The 24,219-nt window shown below is 39.8% G+C and overlaps 1 long non-coding RNA gene across 1 annotated transcript; it reads right to left on the reverse strand.

Annotated features, from left to right (window-relative positions):
• Positions 1-304: 304 nt before the first annotated feature.
• LOC145504877 (uncharacterized) lies at positions 305-16,578 on the reverse strand. The gene is made up of 3 exons (XR_014052563.1): positions 16,472-16,578; positions 9,654-10,840; positions 305-604 (listed from the first exon to the last, which is right to left on the reverse strand). It is a non-coding gene; the product is annotated as an uncharacterized LOC145504877 (long non-coding RNA).
• Positions 16,579-24,219: the final 7,641 nt, after the last annotated feature.

A 24,219-nucleotide genomic window follows, 5' to 3' on the forward strand; every position in this document is an offset into this window, starting at 1 on the left:
ATGTGGAACCAGTCTGTTGTTCCATGTCCAGTTCTAACTGTTGCTTCCTGACCTGCATACAGGTTTCTCAAGAGACAGGTCAGATGGTCTGGTATTCCCATCTCTTTCAGAATTTTCCACAGTTTATAGTGATCCACACAGTCAAAGGCTTTGGCACAGTCAATAAAGCAGAAATAGATGTTTTTCTGGATCTCTCTTGCTTTTTCAATGATCCAGCAGATATTGGCAATTTGATCTCTGGTTCCTCTGCCTTTTCTAAAACCAACTTGAACATCTGGAAGTTCACGGTTCATGTATTGCTGAAGCCTGGCTTGGAGAATTTTGAACATTACTTTACTAGCATGTGAGATGAGTGCAATTGTGCGGTAGTTTGAACATTCTTTGGCATTGCCTTTCTTTGGGATTGGAACGAAAACTGACCTTTTCCAGTCCCGTGGCCACTGCTGAGTTTTCCAAATTTGCTGGCATGTCAAGTGCAGCACTTTCACAACATCACCTTTGAGGATTTGAAATAGCTCAACTGGAATTCCATCACCTCCACTAGCTTTGTTCGTAGTGATGCTTTCTAAGGCCCACTTGACTTCACATTCCAGGATGTCTGGCTCTAGGTGAAATAAGACAATAAGACCATAATTAAAATTTTGTCCTATTTGTTATCTAGATAAATAGATGGATAGATAGTACTTTTACTAAAGTATTACAGTTGATGAACAGTATTACATAAACAACAAATGTACAATATAGTGACTCACAATTTTTTAAAGGTTATACTCCATTTATGGGGGACTTCCCAGGTGGCACAGTGGTAAAGAATCTGCCTGCCTATGAGGGAGACACAATTTCAAGCCCTGGGTCAGGCAGATCTCTTGGAGGAGGAAATGGCAGCCCACTCGAGTATTCTTGCCTGAAAAATCCCATGGACAGGAGCCTGGTCGGCTATAGTCCATGGAGTCACAAAGAGTTGGACATGACTGAGCATGCAGCACATGTACATGATACTCCGTTTATAGTTATTAAAATACATCAGCTATATTCCTTATGTTGCACAATATACCCTGGTAGCTTATTTTGTACCTAACAGTTTGTACCTTCTAATCCCCTACTCCTTATATTTCCCCTACCCTCTTCCCTCTACTTGCTGGTAACCCCCTTCCTTCTACTTGCTGGTAACAAAATAAGAATCTACTTCTTTTTTTGTTATATTCACTAGTTTGTTGTAATTTTTAGATCAAACATGTAAGTAATATCATACAGTATTTGTCTTTCTCTGACTGACTTATTTCACTTAGCATAATATCCTCCAACTATCCATGTTGTTGCAAATGGTAAAATTTCATTCTTTTTTATGACTGAGAAGTATTCCACTGGCTATGGGTGTATATCTCCCTTCATCTGTTAATGGGCACTTAAGATGCATCCATATCTTGGAAATCGTAAATAATGCTGCCAGGAGCACTGGGGCATGTGTATCTTTTTAAATTAGTGTTTTTGTGTTTTTCAGATATATACCCAGTAATGGAATTGCTGCATCATATAGTAGCTCTGTTTTTAGTTTTTTTTTTTTGAGAAACCTCCAAAAGCTCAAAGAGCTGCTATTTTCCACAGAAGCTGCACCAATTTCACATTTCCAACAGCGAATTAAAGTTCCCTTTTCTTCACATTCACCAACATTCGTTATTTATGCTCTTTTTGATAGTAGTCATTCTGTTACATCAATCACATCAGACATGTGTGAGCTGATATCTCATTGTGGTTTTGATTTGCATTTCGCTGATGATTAGTGATATTGAGGGTCTTTCCATACACCTGTTGGCCATCTGTATGTCTTCTTTGGAAAAAATGACTATTCAGGTTTTCTGTCCATTTTTAATTGGGTTGTGAGGGTTTTTGATATTGAGTTGTATGAGCTGATTTTATATTTTGAATATAAACTCCTTATCAGTCATATTATTTACAAATGTTTTCTCCCATTTAGTAGGCTGTCTTTCTGTTTTGTTGATGGTTTCCCTTTCTGTGCAAAAGCTTTTAAACTTAATTGGGTCCCACTTATTATTTTTTCTTTTATCTCTTTTGTTTTAGGAAACAGGTCCAAAAAAAATATTGCTACAACTCATGTCAAAATGTGTTCAGTCTGTGTTTTCCTCTGGGAGTTTTATTGTTTCAGGTCTTACATTTATGTCTTTAGACCATTTTTAGGTTTATTTTTGTATATGGTATCAGAGGATGTTCTGATTTCATTTTTTTACATGTAGTTGTCCACTTTTCCCAGCCCCACTTATTAAAGAAGATAGCGTTTTTGTTTTGTTTTGTTTTTAACTCCATTAGTAAAATGAATGAAGGAATAAGTATATATGCTCTCTACCCTGGAGTGGCCAACTGGATACAAGCATATTCATATGATCAGCCTTTCTAGGAGCACTTAATTATGTCAAGGAGGGACAGTGGGCTTAGGACAGAAGTTAAACCCACCAAGGCACACCCAGTCAGCCAAAGGAAAGGCAAGTTTATAAGCAGATTGAGAGCTCCTCCATTTTTGTAGACTCGATATGCACAATATCTTTCTCAAAGGAACTAGTAAAAGAAAATTACAGCCTCCACAAAGTCTTGGTCACCTGAGAGGTGAATGGCACAAAAGCCAATCTTTCTTGGCTTCTGGTGGAGGCAACTTATTCACCAGAAGAGGATCATGAGACTCCTCTTACGAAGCAAAGACTCAGGAGAAAGGTGAAAACATCCTCCCAGTGTATTCACTAAGCAAAATGTTTTCATTCACTTTGTTTACATTACTGACCTGTTCTAAAATTACTCCTGTTCTAGCAAGCAGGCAGTCACTTTGGGGTTTTTCTCCAAATAGTGTTGGCCCATTTCCTTTAAAATCTGTACATTTATTTCCCTTCACTTATTAGATTCCTTAAATATCCCCACAGCCTGGAGGTCTTCTGGGAAAAGGTTCAAAACTAAATGCCACAATTACCTGAAAGGCAATGAACAAAGAATATAATTTCATATAGGAGAAGGGTGAGTAGGTAGGAAGTAGGAGGACTTTATCAGGACAGCCAATGCCAAACTAGAAAGGTCCATCTTGTACCTTACTCTGTAGGCACTGGGCACAGGGAGCTATTTACTGGACTCAGTAAATTGGCAAAACCCTCGGAGTTCTGTAGCTGGATTTACATTTATATGCCAGTAGTTTAAGTGAGATAAAAATAAAAAATCATGATAAAATGATAAAAAATCATTCCTGTCCCCTAATCTGCTGTTATATTTCTATTATTAGGAAAGCTGAGAGTGAGCCCTGGAGAGAAAGTCACAGAACTCACCTCATACAGCTAGGGCTGAAGTGTGCACAATGGAGAAGGAAAGGATACAATAATCATTAACATTTATCAAGTGCTTACTACATACCAAGCACTGTTCTAACAAACATAGATACATTCCCTGGTGGCTCAGTGGTAAAGAATCTGCCTGCATTGGAGAAGATGTGGATTCGGGTCAGGAAGGTCCCCTGGAGAAGGAAATGGCAACCCAATCCAGTATTCTTGCCTGGGAAATCCCATGGACAGACACGCCTGGAGGGTTACAGTCTAAAGGATTGCAAAAGTTAAACGTGACTTAGCAACTAAACCACCACCACCATATTCATCTAAACTATACAATAATATTTTGAAGGATATTTTACCCATGAAAGAATTAAGGCATAGAGCATTGGATTAATTTACCCAAAGTCATACAGCAGGTAGATGGTGGTGCCAGGATTAACTTCAGATAGTCTGACACCAGAAATGGCTATACTTTACTGACCATAGGGACCAAACATATATCCATATCCCGATGAAGGATGTGATCATTTACATGTCATTTATTTTTTGCAAGGGCACCCTAAGACATCATCAAAACAGACTCAAGAGTGAAGAGGGTTGTTTTCCCAAGCTACTTTTCTCTCTTGTTTGTGGGTGGAAAAGAATGCTTTTCACAGACCATTCTTCCCCATATTCTTCTCTTTTTCTTCCCTCCTTTTGATCCATGTGGTCTTTTCTTAAGGGTTAATGCTGTGGCCAAGCAAGTAGGGGAAAACCAAGAATAAGCATAGGAGATGGAAAAGATGTTAAGGTTACTCTATTCCTACCTGAGACACTAACTTTGGTCTTGACTCCTCTGACCTGGATATCAGTATATAATGTAGAAATCTAGTTTTATATTTTAGATATCTATGCTGTATATAACATAGACTGAGCGACTACCACACACACACATGCAGACACACACACACATATATACATATACATATATACATGCCTATGTGCAAGCTAAGTTGCTTTAGTCAAGTCCAACTCTTTGCAACGCTATGGACGGTAGCCTGCCAGTCTCCTCTGTCCATGGGATTCTCCAGGAAAGAATACTGGAATGGGTTGCCATGCCCTCCTCCAGGGGATCTTCCAGACCCAGGGATCGAAACTGCATCTCTTACATCTCCTGCATTGGCAGGCAGTTTCTTTCCCACAAGATCCACCTGGAAAGCAGATATATAGGATCCTCTGTCCATGGAATTCTCCAGAAAAAATACTGGAGTGAGTAGTATTCCTGACTCAGGGATCAAACCTGGGTCTCCTGCATTGTGGGCAGATTCTTTACTATTTGAGTTAACAGGGAAGCCCAAATATACATATATAATATATATATAATATTTTAGATATCTATGCTTTATATATCAGAGAAGGCAATGGCACCCCACTCCAGTACTCTTGCCTGGAGAATCCCATGGACGGAGGAGCCTGGTATGCTGCAGTCCATGGGGTCGGTATGAGTCAGACACGACTGAGCGAGTTCACTTTCACTTTTCACTTTCATGCATTGGAGAAGGAAATGGCAACCCACTCCAGTATTCTTGCCTGGAGAATCCCAGGGATAGGGGAGCCTGGTGGGCTTCCATCTATGGGGTCGCACAGAGTCGGACACGACTGAAGCGACTTAGCAGCAGCAGCAGCAGCAGCTTTATATATATATGTGTTTTATATTTTAGACATCTGAGCATACAATATAGATATCTGTGTTTTGAATAAGCTGTATTTAATTTAATTCAATTTAAGCATACACAATGAGGGCTTCCCAGGTGGTGCTAGTGGTAAAGAACCCTCCTGCCAATACAGGCAGACATAAGAGACACAAGTTTGATCCTTTTATGTTTCTTGTTCTTAATTGTTCTAAAAGATATTTGTTTAAAATAATAGTAATAATGTATTGGTTGACTGTAGCATATGGATGAGTGAAATGAATTAAAGTAATATTCAAGGGACATGGACAGGGAGAGGAATTGAAATCACATTGTTTTATGGTACTTGCACTAGAGAGATGAAGTAGCATATAAACTGAGCTTAGTTATAAAGGTGTGTTGCAAACTCTAGGGAAACAATAAAATTTTAAAAAGTGAAACCAATATGCTAAGAGAGAAAAAATGGAATCATATAGTGTTCAGTCAAATCCAGAGAATGTAGAAAAAGAAGGATAAGAAATGAAAAGTAAGTGCATGACATTAAAAAGATAGTAAAGGAACACTGTGAGCAATTCTATGTTCACAAATAACTTAGGCACAATCTCTTCCAGAAAATAGAAGCAGAGAGGACACTTCCTAATTCATTCTATGAGGCAAGTGTCACTCTGATATGAAAACCAGATAAAGATATTACAAGAAAATTACACACCAATATCTCTCATGACAATAAAAAATACTCCACAAAATATTAGCAAATTGAATCTAACAATGTGTAAAAAGAATTACAACTAAGTAAAATTTATCCCTGATATACAATGATTATTCAACATTCAAATTTAACTAATAAAATCAAGATAGTGGGCTTCCCTGGTAGCTCAGTTAGTAAAGAATCTGCTTGCAATGCAGGAGATGGCCTCCAATGCAGGAGACCTGAGTTTGATCTCTGGGTCAGGAAGATCCCCTAGAGAAGGAAATGGCAAATCACTCCTGTATTCTTGCTTGGAAAATTCCATGGACAGAAGAACTTGGTGGGCTACACACAGTCCATGGGTCACAAGAGGCAGATGTGACTTAACTACTAAACCACCACCACCACCACCAATCAGGATAATGTGGTATTAACAAAAAATGAGATATTGACATCTATGGAAGAGAAGAGAAAGCCCAGAAATATACTCACACAGATACAGTCAATTGATCTTTGACAGAAAAAGCAAAGAAATTCAGTGGAGAAGAGATAATCTTTTCAACAAGTGGAGATGGAACAAGCAGACATCCATATACCAAAAAAAAAAACAAAACCCAAACTTATCATCTAGATGTAGACCCTACACTTTTCATAGAAATTAACTCAAAATGAATGAAAAACCTAAATGTAAAATTCAAAATTGCAAAACTTCTAGAAAGTATTGAAAAGACAACCACAGATTTAGAGAAAATATTTGTAACATATTTATCTGTTACAACAGGGGCCCACAACCCCTGAGCCACAGACCAGTACCAGTCCATGTTCTGTTAGGAACCCAGCTGTGGAGCAGGAGGTGAACAGTTGTCTTCCATGAAACCAGTTCTCTGGTGCCAAAAAGGTTGGGGACCGCTGAGACAAAAGAATTGTATCTAAAATAAACACAAACACACACACGTGCACACACACAAATTCTTAAAAAAATAGGAAAACAGGAAACCAAATTTTTAAAAAGGCGAAGAATCTAGTATATGACCAAAGAATATATGCAGATGGCAAAAAAAAATCCAAAAAGATGCTCAATATCATTTGTAATTGGAGAATTGCAAATGAAAACAATAATGAAATATTACTATGCATATTAAAATGACTAAAATCTAAAAGCATGACAGGATCAGTTGCTAGCAGGATATGGAGCATCATTTGTTGCTAGAAGGATGCAGCCAGTTTTGAAGACAGTTTGGCAGTTTCTTACAAGACTAAACATAGTCTTATCAAATGATCCAACAACCAAGTTCCAAGGTATTTACCCAACAGATTTGTAAATTATGTTCACAAGAAAATCTGCATATAAATGTTATACTAGGTTCATAATCACCCCAAACTGGAAGGAAACAAGACACCCTTCAATAGATAAATGGACGAACTGTGATATATTCATAAAATGGAATCTCATTCAGTGAAATTAAGCTATGAAAAGACATGGATGAACCTTAAATTTAAATTGATAATTATAAGAAGGCAATCTGAAAAGGCTACATGCCACATGATTCCACTTATATAACATTTTAGAAAAGGTAAAATTATATACAATAAAAATTGCAGCAGTTGAAAGAAGTTTGGGGGGAGGTAAGATAGTTGAATCAGTGAAACCCAGGCTGCTTTAGGGCAACGAAGTTATTATAAGCTACACTATAATTGTGGATATATGACATTGACATTTGCCAAAACCTATGGAACTTCATAGCACAGAGTAAACTTTAATGTATGCAAATTTTAAAAAATTCTTTACAAGATTGGAGATCCTGGAAAGGGCTGCAAGACTGTGATAAGAGAAACTGAATTACAAATGCAAGACACAAACTCACTGTAGAAGATGGGGAAAAATGGTGCTGACCTAAGTAAATTTGTAAATGATTTGAGTCCCTAAGACGAGAGACAAAGGAACAGCATATAATCACTGAATTCTACTAAATAAAGTGGTTTGCCAAGAGGGTATAAATCTACAAACCTGATACTTTTATCTGTGTATACTGGAACCAAACAATTAAGAAAATGGATGGTGGATGGTGGAGACCAGTTATCTAACTGTTGAAGTGGGATTTTATAGATAAGTAAGAAGAGAGGCTAGAAAAATCTTTGTGGTAATGATTAGCATTGAAAGCATCAGTGTGAGCTCAAGTTTAGCTTAATATAAATACAAGTGGTTACATATAGACATATTTATAGGTGTGTGGCTATACATGGGTTAGAATTCACAAATATCTATTTTCTTACTCTTTAGCTGAGAGAGCCAAGAAGCAAAGATGACTGATAACAAGGGATACACCCAGCTCCCAGATCCTGGTTTCTATTATCATTCTGCAATAAGAGGAACCAGTGCTCCTCAAAGAAATGGTTCGTTTTAGGACTGGGACAGGAAATACAGAAGATGATCCTGAAGCATTTATTGTTTTTCAGTCACTCAGTCGTGTCAGATTCTTTGCAACCCCATGGACTGCATCACACCAGGCTTCCCTGTCCTTCACTATCTCCCAGGTTTGCTCAAACTCATGTCCATTGAGTCGATGATGCCATCCAACCATCTCATCCTCTGTCGCCCCCATCTCCTCTGGCCCTCAATCTTTCCCAATAGCAGGGTCTTTTCCAATGAGTCAGCTCTTTGCATCAGGTGCCCAAAATATTGGAGCTTCAGCTTCAGCATCAGTCCTTCCAATGAATTTTCAGGACTGGGTTCCTTTAAGAAGGACTGGTTTGATCTCTGCAGTCCAAGGGACTCTCAAGAGTCTTTTCCAGCAGCACAGTTCAAAAGAATCAATTTTTCGGCGCTCAGCCTTCTTTATAGTCCAACTCTCACATCCATACACGACTACTGGAAAAACCATAGCTTTGACTGCATGGACATTTGTTGGCAAAGTGATGTCTCTGCTTTTAAATGTACTGTCTAGGCTGGTCATAGCTTTCCTTCCAAGGAGCAAGCATTTTTTAATTTCATGGCTGCAGTCACCATCTGCAGTGATTTTGGTGCCCAAGAAAACAAAGCATTCATAGTAGATGGTAAAGAACTGCTCAAGAAAATCAGGGGTATGTAGTATCCAATGCTGAGATAATTTAAGGAACAGAATAAATGAAGTAACAATGAATTATAACCAAAAGTAGAAAATAGATTTTTACGAGTCAATGCTAATGTAAATAAAGAATTAAATAAGTTAGCATTAATAAATACATGGGGCTTCCCTGATAGCTCAGTTGGTAAAGAATCCGCCTGCAAAGAGAAGAAACAAGTCTCCCATGAAGTACCCCAAAAAATTTTTGTGGATACTCCACCCTCAAGGAGGGAGAACATAAGGACTACCTTCCAAAGAGTACAGTATGTAAAAGAGGGAAAAAAGGATAACCTTGCAATGCAGAAACCTGACAAACATCACCTCAGCCAGATAATCAAGGACTATAGCAACAGCAATAAGTCCTCAGTCTACTCAGGAGTGAAAACTTCAGCCAAATTGTAATGTAGGGCCATTCTACAAAACAAGTAGGCAAGTCCTCCTCAAAGCCAAAAGGTCATCAAATACAAGGAAAGCCTGAAAAACTGTCACTTCCGAGGGGAGACTAAGAAGACATGATATCTGAACACAATGTGGTGTCCTGGGCAGAAAAAGGATATTAATTAAAAACAAAGGCAATCTCAGAAAACTAAGGGTTTCAGTTAATAGTAGTCTATCAGTATTCATTCATTCATTCACTGTAACAAATGAACCATATTGTTAGATATCAATAATAGGGGAAATTAGGTAGAGGATTTATGGTAGGTCTCTGTCCTATTTTTATAATTTTTCTAAAAATCTAAAACTGTTCTAAATCATAGTCTACTTATAAAAGAGAATAACATGAATAAACAGTATAATGAATGGATTTTCTATTGGGGCATACTGAAACAACTTGTTTATAGAAATCAAATGCAAGTGATAGATTTATTACCTGACTCAACACCTTTTTATTTACTTATGGCTGCACTGGGTCTTCGTTGCTACCTGCGGGCTTTCTCTAGTTGCATCGAGCAGAGACTATGCTTCATTTCAGTGCTTGAACATCTTGTTGCAGAGGCTTCTCTTGTTGCAGAGCACAGGCTCCAGGCACACAAGCTTCAGTAGTTGTGGCTTGAGAACTCTAGAGCACAGGCTTAGTAGCTGTGACGCCTAGACTTAGTTGCTCCTAGGAATGTGGAATCTTCCCGGACCAGGGATTGAACCTTTGTCTCCTGCATTGGCAGGCGGATTCTTATCCGCTGTACCACCAGGGAAGTCTTTGACTTGATACATTTAGATTCATCCTAATGACTGTCAGACAGACCTCAGAGATGTTGCAGGTTCAGTTCCAGACCACAGCAATAAAGCAAATATTGAAATAAAGTGAGTCATATAAATTTCTTTTTGTTTCCCAGCACATATAAAGGTCATGTTTATACTACACTATTGTCTACTAAGGGTGCAATAGCATTATGTCTAAAAAGCAATGTACAGACTTAAAAAAATATTTTTTGTTAAAAATGCTTGCCATCATCTGCGCCTTCAGTGGGCCACAGTAGTAACATCAAATATCACTGATCACAGATCACCAAAACAAATACAGTAATAATGAAAAAGCCTGAAATACTGCAGGAATTACCAAAATGTGATACAGAGACATGAAATGAGTCAATGCTTATTTGGAAAAAGTGGCGCCATTAGACTTACTCCATGCAGAATCGCCACAAACCTTTAATTTGTTAAAAAACAAAACGCAATATCTGAGAAGCATAAAAAGTAAAGCACAATAAAACGAGCTATGTCCATACTTAGAAAAAGATTAAGTCAAAGAGAGTCATTATCTAAGTTATTCATGAGAAAGATCAACTAGTAAGGAAAAGAGCCTGAACTTGAATTATCTGAACTTGAATTATCCGACCTGTGTATCCACAGCTGTTAAATTCATCAAGAAATGACTGGGTTTCCTTTGCTTTCAGTTCCTTCTGGATTTGTGGTGATACAGCCAAACAACCCCCAGAGACATTGCAGTGAGCTCACCTGACTGCTGTGACTCTGGCTTCTGCTGACCAATCACACTCTTGCCCAGTGACATGGACACATACTCACAGCATGGCGGCCTTGAACCCCTGAAGGGAATCCCTGTGAGAAGGAAAATGAATTTAACAGGACTCTAGCTAGTGCCACTGAATCCATGAGCCTCAGGCTCTAAGGAACTTCCTAAGCCAGATACCCAGTTACCACCACTTCCATAGGCTATGATTTACAATGCCCAAAGTTAGATTAGCCTTTCATTTTCCCGCCACATATCTTTTGAACTGGTGTTCCATCCCAGGGCTATTCCCCCTGAATAACACAGTTCCTAGGCTTCACCAGGACATGGAGAAAATGATGTAGCTTCATGGCCACATACAGACTCTGAGACACCATTGTTTGGTACACGGGTGAGAGGTACCCAAAGGCAAAGCGATCTGAAATTTCCTGGACTAGCCATGCCGGACTCATTTTTTCCAGTCACTCTCTACTAAAGCCAAAAAATGTTACCAGAGTTCCCTCAGGGTCTCTAATTGCCCTGGTGGCTTTGGTAATTGCTCTGGACTCTTTCCTCTGAAGAGTAAACAATGATGTGTCCCTTTAGACTTCCCACATCCTCTTAATCCAAACTCTCTTCAAATAAGTTCATTCAGAAGAGACAAAGACTCTGATTATTTGCATAATAGAGGCTTCTTTTCCAAATAGTGTCAAGTGTTTGGGGTGTTCGCATGTTTTAATAATGTAAAGTTCCTCCTATTCTGTACCCTTTACTCAAGAAATCAGAGAATTCACATTGGTTTAGATTCACAGAAGAATGTAAAGGACCAAGTTGAATTGTCTCAGGCAATTTGTAATATCACAGGTAAGACCTTTAAAAGTCCTAAAATCCACTCCCCTGCCTTTAAACCTAGATGCCCTTTGTCAGCTAATGACCATCTACTCTCAGAAATGCTACTTGGTTTATTGTATTCATCCTGAGTCAAAGCTTCCTCCTTTGCTCGGCCCTCCTGAATGCCTTCCATGTGACTGCAGCCAAGAAATTTAAAAACACTTGCTCCTTGGAAGAAAAGCTATGACAAACCTAGATAGCACGTGAAAAAGCAGAGACATTACTTTGCTGACAAAATGTCTGTATAGTCAAAGTTATGATTTTTTCAGTAGTCATATACGGATGTAAGAGTTGGACCATAAAGAAGGCTGAGCACCTAAGAATTGATGCTTTCAAACTGTGGTGCTGGAGAAACAAGGAGATCAAAACAGTCAATCATAAAGGAAATCAACCCTGAATATTCATTGGAAGGACTGATGCTGAAGATGAAGCTCCAATACTTTGGTCACCTGATACAAAGAGTCAATTCATTGAAAAAGACCCTGATGCTGGGAAAGACTGAGGGCAAGAGATGAAGGCAGCGACAGAGGACAAGATGGTTGGATGACATCACTGTCTCAATGGATATGAATCTGAGCAAACTCTGGGAGATAGTGAAGGACAGGGAAGCCTGGTGTGCTGCACTCCATGGGGTTACAAAGAGTAGGTTATGACAGCGACTGAACAACAACAAATGCCTTCCACATGGGTTAAAAGCTCCTAGATGTGTGCAGTACATTTTTCAGCAGTGCCTCCTTGTCATTTTCTGCTGGATTGGTTTGATAAGGGTCAACTTTTATCTTGGTTAAAAAAAAAAAAGAATATTTAACTTTCTACCTGGCCATACAAACTCTGCACTGTCAAACTCTTCATCAGCCTGGCCTGGAGGCAATGAATTTGCCTGGAGGTGATGAATTTGGTTATTTAAAGAAGCTGGAATAGAAAGGAAAAAGTAGAGTTTAGGTAAGAAGAGCAGGAAGCACTTCAGTAGAAATGCCATTTCCTGTCCAGGCTCTGATGCCTGGTCTGATGCCCCCTCAGACCCCTGATGCTGTGAAAGATTGAAGGCAATAGGGGAAGGGATGGCAGAAGATGAGATGGTTAGATAGCATCACCAACTCAATGGACATGAATTTGAGCAAACTCCCAGAGATGGTAAAGGACAGAGAGGAGCCTGGCATGCTGCAGTCCATGGGGTCGCAAAGAATTGGACACAACTTAGCAACTGAACAACAACAGTGAAAAAGCTGCCATAATAAAATACCACTGACTGGGTGACAAATAACAGACATTTTTTTCCCTCACACTTCTGGAGGCTAGAAATCCGTGATCTAGTTGGCAGCAAATTTGGTTTCTACTGAGAGCTCTCTTCCTGGCTTTTGTGTTGCCTTTGTGCTATGTGACTGCATGCTCTGCTGTCTCTTCTTATAAGGACAGGAATTCTAGCAGAAAAAGGCTCCACCCTTTGTTAATTTTAATTATTTCCTTAGAGGACCCATCTGCAAAGACAGCCTCACTGGGAGTCAAGGTTTCAACACATGTAGGGGGGCAGGGTGGAGGCAAGGGGGAATAGGGACCCAAACATTTAACCCATACCAAGTTTCCTGTTATTTCTTGCTCTCAGAAGAAAAATGAATCATTTGAATGATGGCAAGAGTTACTATATTTGTCTGCATACTGAATTAGAAAAATAGGAAAAACTAGGACTCTCATTACTTTGTTGTTGTTGTTCAGTCACTAAGCCGCGTCCAACTCTGCGACCCCGTTGACTGTACCACGCCAGGCTCCTCTGTCCTCCACTGTCTCCCAGAGTTGACTCAAATTCCTATCCAGAGTTGGTGATGCTAACGATTTTTTTGAATGCCTACTTATGGAGTGACGACAGTAATAGCCCCAGTTTGATCCCTCTCCTTGTGTCCATGCCCTTTGCCACTGTTCTCTTTCACTGACTCTGGGCTTAGTCAAGTGACTTCTTATGGTTAATAGGATGTTAGTAAAGGTGATGCAAGCAAAGTCATGAAAAGCGCCTGTGCACTGAAGCTTATCTGGTTTTTGCTCTTGGAACCCAAGTATCATGGAATCAAGGCCAGTCAGCCCTTCTGGTTAAGGGACCACCTGCGGGAGAACTGGGACAGCTCAGACAAAAATCAGGCAGCCCTCAGCAATTTAAACTGTTGACAGCAGAAGCACGAATGAACTCCAGCTTCCATCACCCTTGCCTGGCATGATAAACAGTACTACCAAGAGAGCTCAGCCTAAATTGCTAATTCACAGAACCCTGAGCTAAATAATGTTTTATTGTTTTAAAAGTACTAGCTTTCAAGTGGTTTACTACACAGTAATATCAAACTGATACATCTACAAAGTACTCAGGACTGTGCTATGCCTTTTAGGAAGCACAGAAGAAATTTAAAATATAATTTTAAGTGAGAAGAAAATATACAGACATATGGTATATATACTGCAACTATTAACAAGGAGATTAATGATTCAGCCTTTAGTTGAATGTAATAAAATAATATTAACACCAAGGTGTGAGGAATTATGCATAACCTAGAAATGATTATCTTTAGGTAATTCCAGCATTTTGCATCCCATTTAGAATTAAAAGCAATAAGGCTCATGAGAATGAATAATCGGGGAAAAAGATATTAGGAACATTTATTTTGCATCCAAGAAATTTCTCCCTCTGGTTCAATTTATGCTTTGGGAAACGAATCAGATCACTTTTTTTCTTTTATCCAACTTGCTTTGCCCATTCCTTGAAATTGCATATGATGACATAATCCAAGTCCAATTTGGCAAAATAGAGAATTTGCAACTCAAGTCTGGTTTCTCTTCAATTTTCATTTCCCCTGGGTCCCATTCATATTTCTTACAGACACTTTCCCTTGTGACCCAATCTAATTTGATTCCCTACCACATCTCCTCCACCAAAAGCATCTAAAGCTATTTTGCAGAGATCCTATAAATAATGCTTTGACAATATTTAAAAGATAATACTAAGGGAAAAAATCTTGGAAAAAGGAAATGAAATCAAGACTTTTTTCAGGACAGTGTCTCTGATTGTGCCTGGATGTTACCAACCAATCTGAGTTATCTATTTTCCCAACTGACTTGACAGGACTGATCTGTTATTTTAGCTTTACATAGAAACAACCACAATAAGGTGAAAGGGGAAGGAGAAAATTGACCAGTCAGAACAAAGTTCTAGAGATGGAGAAGGCCTCTTGAGAGGGCTAATTTTTGATGAAAAAGCAAAATGATAAAACTAAGGATAATTGTCCAGGTACTGTACTTTGCTGTCATTTATAAAGTTAGAACATGAACTTTGTATAAAAATCTGTTTTCTGGGAGATGGTCATTCTTTGACATTTAGATACAGAATATCAAATTCTCCTTCAATCTCCCTCTGTGTCATCCTGATCCCATGAGTCTCTTCCCACGGCTTCACTGCCTATCAAGCTCTCTTCATTTTGGCCTTTAACTGGTAACACATTATATTCATTTGTCAGGAAGACCACAACAAAGTACCAAAGACTGGGTGGTTTAAACAATAGTAATGCATTTGCTCATATATTTGGAGACTAGAAGTCCAAGATCAAAGTGTCAACAGGAGTGAGGTGTTTTTTTTTTTTTTGGCCACATGACCTGCGTGAATTTAGTTCCCTGACCAGGGATTGAACCCGTGCCCTTAGCAGAGCATGCACAGGGTCCTATCCACTGGACTGCTAGGGAATACCTTGGAGTGTATTCTTTTTATGGCAACCCCCTTCTCCATTTGGACTTCCCTGGTGGCTCAGATGGTTAAGAATCTTCCTGCAATACCGAAGACACAAGTTCAGTCCCTGGGTTGGGAGGATCTCCTGGAGAAGGGAATGGCTATCCACACCAGTATTCTTGCCTAGAGAATTCCATGGACAGAGAAGCCTGGTGGGCCACAATCCATGGGATCACTAAGGGTCGGACATGACAGAGGGAATAACACACACTTCTTAGTTTGTAGATGGCTATCTTCTTCCTGTGTCTTTATATGGTTTTCCTTCTGTGTGTGTCTGTATCCTAATCTTATAAGGAAACCAGTCATTCTGGATTAGTGCCTACCTGAATGGTCTTAGTTTACCTCCTTAAAGACTATTTTCAAACATAGTCACACGCTGAGGTACTGGGGGTTAAGACTTCAAGTTACGAATCTTGGAGAGGCATAATTCAGTTCATAACACACTGCAAGGCCCTTTATCTCATTGACTTAGTTACTTTATTTCCTCAATATTAAATCAATTTCATTCATTCCTAACCTGTTTAAGGGGGATGAAAGCACTTTCAGGTTACACACACACATCAATCAATTTAATTTCAAGATGTATCTTAATTTCAGAAATGTCAAATGCAAGAAACAAATTGTCATCGAAGAAATATGGTAATAGATGACTTTGAAAACTGAGAAATTCCTGCAATAGTCAAAGAACTAAATCTCTAATGGCTGGAATTAAATTAAAACTATTATGATCCACGAGAGAGGGTGGGAAAGATGGAGCCCCACTTGATGACCCATTTAGACCAGTTAGCGACACATTCTAAACACACCTACCATCACAGAGGAGGTTTTCAGTGGGTTGAATAGGAGTAAGGAAGGGAGAAGGAGAACTGTTCATACCTGCCACCTCCAGAGCTTTGCATTAAGGAATAGAACACTGTACATCGACCAGACTTCTTCTTACAAAGCCCTTCATTTTGAATTCCTACAAGGCTCTAGTCCCCACTAACAGTAAAACATAAATATCAATAGGCAACTGGTAAATGTTGACTGACTGCTTTGGTACCATCATTTCAGGGATATTAACACAGGAGTGATATCAATGGCAAATCACCTCCATCTTTGTTTCTGAGGATGACAATATGAAGGTGTATTCTCTTTAATCCTATTACACATGTTCAGTTGCTCAGTTGTGGCTGACTCTTTGTGACCCCATGGACTGTAGCCCACCAGGCTCCCCTGTCAACGGAATGTTCCAGGCAAGAATACTGGAGTGGGTTGCCATGCCCTCCTCCCAGGAATCTTCCTGACCCAGGGATCAAACCCACATCTCTTGTGTCTCCCACATTGGCAGGAGGATTCTTTGTTTCTAATTAAAAGGAAAAATTCCCAGTAAGGACAGACACCTCCCAGGGGTAATTATGAAAGCAAAATTCAGAGTCTCTTTTAAATATTTCTCCTCTTTCTACTTCGACCCCTAAGTAAAGTGCTTTAATGTTTAAACTGAACTCTGAACAGATAGAAACTTATGTTGACTGATGTCCGCAAGACTATAGGACAGCCTCCACCTCACACTGTCACTGATCTCCCAGATTCTGCCATGAATTTCACCTTGCTGCTTGTTTCTCTCGTGATCATTGCTAATGAGTAAAGGCAGGTAAATATAAAAATCAATTTATTCTTTCCCACTCAGAGCATTTCCTTGTTTCTGCAGTTTCTGTCTAAAATAACCCTATTTGAAAGTCATCTTAAAAAGGGTGTCCCTCTTCTTTTGATGTCTCTAACCACATAACCCAAGCTGCCCCATAACTGTTTTTCTTTGGTGAACTGATCAAAAGTCCCCTAGCTAATTATATCATCTGGGAAGCAGGCACCATTCATACTACAGCACCACTCTGCTAATTCTTTGGATGTTGACCAAAAAGAAACAAGAGGGAAAACCAACACGAGCAAGACAAACAGGCTGCTATTCCTGGATCCATAAAAATATACCTTTGGAAGTGGTTTAGTGAGGAAAAAAATATTTTTTAATTCCCACCACAACATTTGTCAGTATAATGTCTTCCTGAATAAACAGTGCTCTGTTGGAACTATATGAGACAAGAAGTTTTCCAGCTAAATGACTTTTTTGTCATCAAGGTTATCTAACTAAGTGGATTGTTTGGTCATTTGTGTCTCCGGGTTTATGGCTGAGGCATGCTTTGTGTCCATATTATCTCTTTATTTTTAAGAGAAGGGGCACAGGGACAAATCATAAGACATTTAAGTTCTGGGAAACTTCTTAGTCTGAGTATTCTTTCTCAGGAGTCAGCTTTCTCCACCAGTGCCTCTATTCATGTGGGATATAATGTTATTTCATTTTCCTCTGGTCATCTTACATCCCTGGAGAGAGCTTGACTCATGATATAATTATATGCTGGGCCGGTTCCCACTGACAGTCACTCCAGACTGCCACCAGCCTGTCCCCTGCTGATCTTTCACTCCAATGCCAAAGAGCGTGAACTCTGCCAGAAACAGAGTGACACTTTCTGTGGAACCGTTCATGATGAGGTTCTCGGGGAGCAGTTTGCCATGGCTGTCCCTGCTCCTCTGAGGGGGGTCAGTGAATCCTGGAGGTTAGTGACTCATAGCACAACCAGCCGATCTGTGGTCTCTGGGGCTGATCAGAGTTCTCTGGTGGTTCATAAAATGGTTCCTGGAGGACATATTTTTCAGATGTTTGGGAATTTAGGCTTATTTCACAGGAAATATGAATTCTGTCATTCAAGTCACATATAGTCTTGTGTAAGGCCATGTTGGAGATGATCATGGCACCCCCCTCCTCCATAAAGACTTTGTACCTGCCCCTGACTTGGCACATTCTGGACAGCGGAATCCCAGCTCTGGAGAGTCTCAGGAAAATAATTTCTAGCTGTTTGACTTCACATGAGTAAACAGTGTTCTCATTTTTGATAATTCTTCCCAAGCTGGCAGCTCCCTAACCGGCCATTTGAGAACTGCAGCAGAACTTTATCTCCCTACATTTAATATCCTTTTCTTTTCCTATGCCCATCACACACCTAGACTCTTTCCACTGGGTCTAGTTTCCTGCACTCCAAGGTTCATATCAGATCTCATCCCTTCCTGACCTCCAATCTGATTTTCACATTCCTTATTATTTTCTTTACCATAGTACCCTGTTCTTCCTTCACAGCTCATACATAAATCATGTATTTATTTTGTGTGCTTATTTGCTAAAAAATCCTTCATTAGACTGCAAATTTCATGAGCAAAGTCATCCATTTTTTTAAAGTTCACCATTATTTAACACAGGATTTTACATAGAATCCACAGATTCTGTCACAAAGTTAATTTTTAATATGCATTAGCTATAATTAACATTATTACTCCTCATCATCATTAATTGAATAAATAAGTCTTTCAGCACCCTCACAACTAAATTTTTCACATGTTGAAAGCCATAACCACTCTCCTTCCCCCATGTTTTCCAATTTTTCCCTTAGATTTATTTCCATATGTACCATAAAGGATCCTGGATTCTTTCTAAAGGAAAAACAATAAGGAAAGTAGTCCATGTTTTTCTGTCATTTTGATGTTGGATTCTTCTCACAGCCGTATGGTCATGTGAAATGAAAGTCACTCAGTTGTGTCCAACTCTTTGTGACCCCATGGACTATAGAGTCCATGGAATTCTCCAGGCCAGAATAATGGAGTGGGTAGCCTTTCCCTTCTCCAGAGGATCTTCCCAACCCAAGGATTGAACCCAGGTACCCCATATTGCAGGCAGATTCTTTACCAGCTGAGCCACAAGAGAAGCCCAAGAATACTAGAGTGGGTAGCCTATCCTTTCTCCAGAGGATCTTCCTGATCCAGGAATCAAACTGGGGTCTCCTGCATTGCAAGTGGATTCTTTACCAACTGAGCTATCAGGGAAGCCCATATGGTCATGGGTTTGATCTAAATTGCTTTTCTTCCAAGAATGTCTCTGAAGCTTCATATTCAGACTACAACTGCATCAAGAGCACCCAAAACACTACATCAAAAATAGCCAGTTTAAAAAAATGGAAAGATCTAAATAAACATTTCTCCAAAAACATACAGATAGCCAAAGACACATGAAAAGACGCTCAATATTGCTAATTATTAGAGACATGCAAATCAAAACTACAATTAGGTATCATCTCACAACAGTCAGATTGGCCATCATCAAAGAGTTTACAAATAATAAATACTGGAGAAGGTGTGGAGAAAAAGGAATCATCCTATACTGTTGGTGGAATGTAAATGGGTGCAGCCAGTACAGAGGTTCCTTAAAACACTAAAAGTAGAGCTACCGTGTGATACTGCAATTCCACTCCTGACTGGGCATAAATATGGAGAAAACTGTAATTCAAAATGATACATGCACCCCAATGTTCATATCAGCATGATTCACAGTAGCCAAGACTCAGAAGCAACTTAAGTATCCATCTACAGACGAATGGGTAAAGAACATGTGAGGTGTATATATGCATATGGCTCACTGTGCTGTACACCTGAAACTAACATAGCATTGGAAATCAACTACTTCAATTACAAAAGATGCTAGGTTTTTCCACCCAGTTATCATTTTTACCCACAAATGGTCTTGCTGAATTGGCCAGAAAGTGTTTCGCTGGGTGACCCTGTGCCACCGCTGTCTGAGACTAGGCCACGGGGGCTCAGTAAAAAAACAAGTCAAGTAGTAGAGGGCAATTTCAGCCCAATTCTTCTCCTCCTGGGGAAGGCAGACTGGGAAAGCTGGGGAGAGCCTGCTGCCTGAAAATGATGTGTTTCCACATCCTCCACTACTTGGCAACCCTATGCTAATTCATGTTTCCTGTGAGATGCTTCCTACCAAGGCCTCCAAAGAAAGAGGGCCCCATGGGTGGTCTTGTCCCAGTCTGCTGCCCCAGGCACAGCTCTTAAGTCTTCTTATCTGCCTATTTCTGAGGAAGTTCTGGAAAAGCTCTATTCTTGGAGTTGAGGTATCTGAGCTTTCATTTCTGCCACTTGTGAATTGTATGTTCTAGAATCAGGCTTTTACTTCTCTGAGACTCGGACACTCTAAGTACAAAATGAGAGTACTAACTCATGGAGTTATTGTGATCACTTAAACAATAATAATTTTACTAATAACAGTAACAATAAAGTTTCTGAAAGCACAGTGCCTAACACTTCATAGGATCTTCTGAAGTATTTATAGGATCTGTTGAACAAAGGTACGCAGGATAATTTATGCTGCTGCTGCTGCTGCTGCTGCTGCTAAGTCGCTTCAGTCGTGTCCAACTCTGTACAACCCCATAGACGGCAGCCCACCAGGCTCCCTCGTCCCTGGGATTCTCCAGGCAAGAACATTGGAGTGGGTTGCCATTTCCTTCTCCAATGCATGAAAGTGAAAAGTGAAAGTGAAGTCGCTCAGTCCTGTCCAACTCTTAGCAACCCCATGGACTGCAGCCTACTAGGCTCCTCCCTCCATGGGATTTTCCAGGCAAGAGTACTGGAGTGGGGTGCTATCGCCTTCTCCAGGATAATTTATAGGCTTACTGAAGTGTGATTTTTATAAAATACATGTATCAATATCATAAAATATTTCTTTGAACTATCATTCCTACCAAAGCATTGGAAATGCAATTTAAGAAAACTACTCTGTCCTTAAAGAACTTCTGATTTAGTCAAGGACACATAATAGAATGACTATGCAGAAGCTAAAGGCAAAGGAGAAAAGGAAAGATATACCCATTTGAATGCAGAGTTCCAAAGAATAGCAAGGAGAGATAAGAAAGCTCTCCTCAGTAATCAGTGCGAAGAAATAGAGGAAAACAATAGAATGGGAAAGACTAGAGATCTCTTCGAGAAAATGAGAGATACCAAGGGAACATTTCATGCAAAGATAAACACAATAAAGGACAGAGATGCTACGGACCTAACAGAAGCAGAAGATATTAAGAAGAGGTGGCAATAATACACAGAAGAACTATACAAAATAGATCTTCATGACCCAGATAATCACGATGGTGTGATCACTCACCTAGAGCCAGACATCCTGGAATGTGAAGTTAAGTGGGCCTTAGGAAGCATCCCTACGAACAAAGCTAGTGGAGGTGATGGAATTCCAGTTGAACTATTTCAAACCTTAAAAGATGATGCTGTGAAAGTTCTGCACTCAATATGCCAGCAAATCTGGAAAATTCATCAGTGGCCACAGGACTGGAAAAGGTCAGTTTTCATTCCAATCCCAAAGAAAGGCAATGCCAAAGAATGTTCAAACTACCGCACAATTGTGCTCATCTTACACACTCAAAATTCTCCAAGCCAGGCTTCAACGGTACATGAACTGTGAACTTCCAGATGTTCAAGCTGGTTTTAGAAAAGGCAGAGGAACCAGAGATCAAATTGCCAACATCCATTGGATCACAGAAAAAACAAGAGAGTTCCAGAAAAACATCTACTTTTGCTTTATTGACTATGCCAAAGTCTTTGACTGTGTGGATCCCAATAAACTGTGGAAAATTCTGAAAGAGATGGGAACCATACCACCTGACCTGCCTCCTGAGAAATCTGTATGCAGGTCAAGAAGCAACAGTTAGAACTGGACATGGAACAACAGACTGGTTCCAAATCGGGAAAAGAGTACGTCAAGGCTGTATATTGTCACCCTGCTTATTTAACTTATATGCAGAGTACATCATGAGAAATGCTGAGCTGGATGAAGCACAAGCTGGAATCAAGATTGCCAGGAGAAATATCACTAATCTCAGATATGCAGATGACACCACCCTTATGGCAGAAAGAGAAGAACTAAAGAGCCTCTTGATGAAAGTGAAAGAGGAGAGTGAAAAGGTTTGCTTAAAATTCAACATTCAGAAAACTAAGGTCATGGCATATGGTCCCATCACTTCATGGCAAATAGATTGGGGAAACAAAGGAAACAGTGACAGACTTTCATCTTTTGGGGCTCCAAAATCACTGCAGATGGTGACTGCAGCCACGAAATTAAAAGATGCTTGCTCCTTGGAAGAAAAGCTATGACCAACCTAGACAGTATATTAAAAAGCAGAGACATAACTTGGCCGACAAAGGTCCATTTAGTCAAAGCTATGGTTTTTCCAGTAGTCATGTATGGATGTGAGAGTTGGACTATAAAGAAAGCTGAGTGACAAAGAACTGATGCTTTTGAACTGTTGTGTTAGACAAGACTCTTGAGAGTCCCTTGGACTGCAAGATCAAACCAGTGAATCCTAAAGGAAATCAGTCTGAATGTTCGTTGGAAGGACTGATGCTGAAGCTGAAACTCCAATAATTTGGCCACCTGATGCAAACAACCAACTCATTGGAAAAGACCCTGATACTGGGGAAAATTCAAGGTGGGAAGAGAAAGGGATGACAGATGGTTGGATGGCATCACTGACGTGACTGACATGAGTTTGAGTAGGCTCTGGGAGTTGGTGGTGGACAGGGAAGACTGGCGTGCTGCAGTGCCTGGGGTTGCTAAGATTCAGACACAACTGAGAGACTGAACTGAGCTGATGCAGTGCATAGCAATAGAAAGTAATATGCATTGAGCATCAGGTGAATGGCCTGAAAAACACATTCATCAAATATCACCGATAGCAACTATTCCTAAGAGTGAAGCAACTGCAGAAATTTCTGGGAAGAAGTAAACTAGCATTTTTCTTTCAACATTTTTCTGTATAACAAACCACTCCAAATTTTAGCAGCTTAAGAAAAACGATTTTTTTCCATAATTCAGTGGGTTGGCTGGGATATCATTTTGCTAACCTCTTCTAAATGGAGTCCTGAAGCTGCATTCAACTGGAAAGCCTGCTGTGCTGGCCAGTGCTAATGGTTTTGACTGGGGGATTTTGGTTCTCCTCTGTGTGACCTCAATACTCCATCAGGCCCCTGCTATCCTTACCTAGAGGTCTCAGAATAGCATCCCTAGAGGGCAAATGTAGAAACTGCAAGGTCTCCTGTGGCTCAGACTGCAAAACTCACACGATATCATTTCCGCTTCAGAATTCTAGTCCAGATTTTAAGAACATGGAGAAAAGTGGTAAAGTAAACTGTAAAAAGACATGCATACTGGGATAAGAATCAGTGGCCATTAAAAAATCTATCAGAGCTTAATTTTGTAAATATGTGTATATCAATTTGCCTTGTGGCTACACTGACCATCTCTTTAAGGCAGGTAAGATGTCTTATTAACTGTTTGTAGTGACTAACATAGAAACTAATATAGAGTCTAGGACAGGGCAAGGCCTCAGTAAAGGTTTACAAATTATAAGCAGATAAATTATTACATATATGCATAATAATAGTGTAATAATAAATACAGCTTTGCTGACTTCCACTTCTGGTAGAAGAAAGGAACAGATTAGAAGTGATCTTCCCAACTTAAACAGTTAATAAGTGGAAATATACAAGAAATAATAATTTTCAGGCAACAGGCCGTACATATAGTGATCCCTGGGAGAAGGGAAACAGAAAGGTGAGCCCTACAGGTGCTCCAGAACATTGCATCTAAGGAGCTTCCAAGGTGTGATTCAAGGTGGGAAAGTCAAACAGAGCCTCATGGTGCCCTGAGTTGAAAAGACAAGCTTTCAAGTTAGAGGAGGCCAAAGTGGCTAGAATTCACAGAGAAGAATACCAAAGAAAGGGAAAATATTGTTCAGAAAAAGAGAATCCTGAATACCTGAAGATTCCCCTTGAGTCTTTGACTGAGGATTGGTTTTCAAAAATTTTTGAAAAAACGCTCGAGGCCAGGGAAAGAACAGGCAGAACAATCCCCAGAGCTCACACAAAACTAGGACTAGATAGTGGTTCTACTGGCTAGAGTGGAAA

The sequence above is a fragment of the Giraffa tippelskirchi genome, chromosome 5, assembly GCF_054371585.1.
Source record: "Giraffa tippelskirchi isolate mGirTip1 chromosome 5, T2T-mGirTip1v1.2.pri, whole genome shotgun sequence".
Lineage (NCBI taxonomy): Eukaryota > Metazoa > Chordata > Mammalia > Artiodactyla > Giraffidae > Giraffa > Giraffa tippelskirchi.